This window comes from Myotis lucifugus, unplaced genomic scaffold, assembly GCF_000147115.1.
Source record: "Myotis lucifugus unplaced genomic scaffold, Myoluc2.0 scaffold_0, whole genome shotgun sequence".
In the NCBI taxonomy this organism is placed as follows: Eukaryota; Metazoa; Chordata; class Mammalia; order Chiroptera; family Vespertilionidae; genus Myotis; species Myotis lucifugus.
The window spans coordinates 40429590-40433222 of record NW_005871048.1 but is presented as its reverse complement, the minus strand read 5'-3'; positions in this window follow the sequence as shown (position 1 = coordinate 40433222).

Below are 3633 nucleotides of genomic sequence, written 5' to 3'. Positions count from 1 at the left end.
AAAGGGTAGAGAAAGGGAAATCAAAATAAAAAACCAATAAACCATTAGAGGAAGGGGTCAGGGAGAGGAACTTGGCCGATCAGGCGATCGGAGGGTGATGGGGGTCAAAAAACTCTTGGGCAAGGCATCAGGCCTGGGGGAGGGCGGACCCAGTGATCGGGGGGAGAGGGGGGTCCCTGGCCCAGGCCTGAATCCTGGGCCAGAGGCATCAGGCCTGGGCCAGGGGCGGAGCCAGCAATCGGAGGGGTCTGGGGGTCCCCTGCCCAGGCCTGACGCCTGGGCCAGAGGCATCAGGCCTGGGCGGGGGGGCCAGAACCCAGTGGATCGGGGGGAAATGGAGGGTTTCCCCGCCCACGACCTGACGCCTCTGGCAGAGGCGTCAGGCCTGGGCAAGGGGCCGATCCTGCGATTGGAGGGTGATGAGGGTCAACGCCTGAGGGCTCCCAGTATGTGAGAGGGGGCAGGCTGGGCTGAGGGACACCCCCCCCCACACACACACACACCCAGTGCACGAATTTCGTGCACCGGGCCCCTAGTCTATAATAAAATTTAATGTATAAATTAGGCACTATAAGAGGTTAACAACAATAATGAACTAGAACAATTATAACAATATACTGTAAAAAATTATATGAATGCTTTGGGGCCCTTATTAAATAAAATGTTAAGCAAAGCACTGTGGTACTACAACAATGATCTGGTAGTTGAGATGGCTACTGTGACTAACAGGTGAGAAGTTTATATAGGATGGATGTGCTGAACAAAGGGGTGGGATGGGATGGAGTGGGTCAGTGCAAGGTTTTTTTTCAAGCTATTCAGAATGACACACAATGTGAAACATTTAGTTCTGGAATTTTCCATTTAATATTTTCGGACCACAAGTAACAAATCATGGAAAGCAAAACCACGAAGGGGGACTACTGTGCACGTACAAATGTATTTAGAAATAAAAATTAACTTAGCAAACCTCCCTTACCCCCTGTAGACCTTAAACGGTATATATTAACAACCTTGGCAAACCCCCCCAAACAAAATTAAAATATAGCAGTACATAAAAGATAACAGTACATAAAAGTGTACTTACCCCATTCTATAATATCTAAATCACAAATTAAACTAAGACATATTTTAGCCAAGATCCTTAACTAAATAAAATTTTCAAACACCAAAATTCTAACTGAAATCGATGGACTAGAAAAACTTACTTCCCCAGTACTTGAAAATATTTCCACTAATGCTAGCATGCGACTTAAATTCACAACATTTCAATGGACAGGGAGTCCCTTGTCTTTATGTTAATGTAGCTTCATAGATAAAGCAAGACACTGAAATGCCTAGATGAGTACTAATTCCATAAGCAGGTTTGGTCCAGCCCTTCCATTCATTTTGAATAAAATTACACTTGCAAGTATCTGCATCCCAGTGGCAATGGCCTCTAGCTGACCAACGATTAAAAGGAGCAGACATCAAGCACACTAACAGCTCATAATGCCTTGCTTAACCACATCCCCACCAGAAATAGCAGATAAAAACTAAGCCAATTAACAAAGTTAAACTTAATAGGGTTGGTATATTTTGTACCAGCCACCGCAGGCATTATGATAAACTAAGATTTTTTGCATAAACTGTGTTAAAGGTATTTTCATAATAAAGTTAAGTTTTAATTAGGTTGTAAAAAGCTACAGCTAAAACAAATAAATTGTGAAAGTGGCTTTGTTATTCCTATTTACCTAATAGCTAATACTCTACTATGCTTAGTCCTAAACCCAAATAATTATAACAAAATTATTCGACAGAGTACTACTAGCAAATGCCTGAAGCTCAAAAGGACTTAATGGTGCTTTATATCCCTCTAGAAGAGCCTGTTCTATAATTGATAAACCCCAATAAGCCTCACCAATCTTTGCTAGTACAGCTGATCTACCATCCTCTTCAGCAGAACCTAATAAAGCCTAACAAGTTACCCTAGGGATAACAGGGCAGATCTATTCTAGAGGTCACATTGACAATAGGGTTTATGACCTCAATGTTAGATCAGGACATCCTAAGGCAGTGGTTCTCAACCTTCCTAATGCTTCGACCCTTTAATACAGTTCCTCATGTTGTGGTGACCCCCAATTTCATTGTTACAAATTGAACATAATTAAAGCATAGTGGTTAATCACAAAAACAATATGTAATTATATATGTGTTTTCCGATGGTCTTAGGCGACCCCTGTGAAAGGGTCATTCGACCCCCAAAGGGGTCGCGACCCACAGGTTGAGAACCACTGTCCTAATGGTTCATTTGTTCAATGATTAAAGTCCTACAAGATTTGAGTTCAGGCCACAGTAATTTAAGTCAGTTTCTGTTTCCTACTTCTCCTAGTATGAAAGAACATGAGAAATAAGGCTACTTTACAAAAGCACCTTCAAATTAATAGATGATATAATCTTAATCTAATTAATCTATACCAACCCTGCCCAAGAACAGGGTTTGTTAGGATATCAGAGCTTGGTAATAGTATAAAACTTAAAACTTTATAATCAGAGGTTCAACTCCTCTCAACAAAATGTTTATAATTAACCTTTTATAAATTTTTTGCACTTTACTCATCATAGCAGTTCTTATACTAACTGAACAAAAAGTATCAGGCTATATTCAGCTCTGTAAAGGACCAAAATGCTCGGCCTCATGGCCTGCTCCAACCCATTGCCAATGCCATCAAGCTATTTATTAAAGCACCATTGCAACCATTACCATCATCAATGTATTTATTATTGCACCAATCCTAGCCCTCAGTTTGGCCCTAACAATATGAATTCCATTACCCATACCATATCCATTCAGCATAAACCCAGGTGTACTATTCTTTGGTTGGGATGAGTAAGCCTTAAATTCAAAACATGAATTAATTGGGGCCCTACAAGCAGTAACACAAACAATTTCATATGAAGTAATACGAGCAACCATTTTATTATCAGTTCTATTAATAAATGCATTATTATACTCTCAACATTAATCACCACTCAAAAATTTGTGACTAATTTTTCTATCTTGATCCCTAGCATAATATGATTTATCTCAAACTTAACACTTGGAGTGGGGGAAACGAGTTAAGTCGGCTCGCGGAATTGCGCGTACTCCACGGGAGCCGTCTTTAACTCGGGTTCATATAGATTTGCGGGGAGTGCGGGGAAGTGTAAACTCGGGCGATTGTAACTTGCGTATTACCAAAATTTTGTTTGTAAACCCACCCTTTTGGGGGATGGGAACAAAAACCAAAAGACAGAGCCTTCTTATATTTTGGCGGGAAATTCACCCCCACACCCGGAGGGTTACCAGAACCCACTAAGCTCCCATTTGGCCTAACAGAAGGAGATTAGAACTCATTTCTGGCATCCACATTGTGTATGCAGCAGCCCCATTAGCCCCATTCTTCCTGGCAGAATATGCCAACATTTACTACTACTACTACTACTACTACTACTACTACTACTTTATTCATAGGAGCAACAACTTTATTCCTTTTTCTATGAATTTAAGCATCTTGTCCATGATTCTAATATGACCAACTTATACATCTTCTATGAAAAATTTCCTACCATTAACACTAACCCTTTGTATATGAAGTGTGTCATTATATCAAGCAT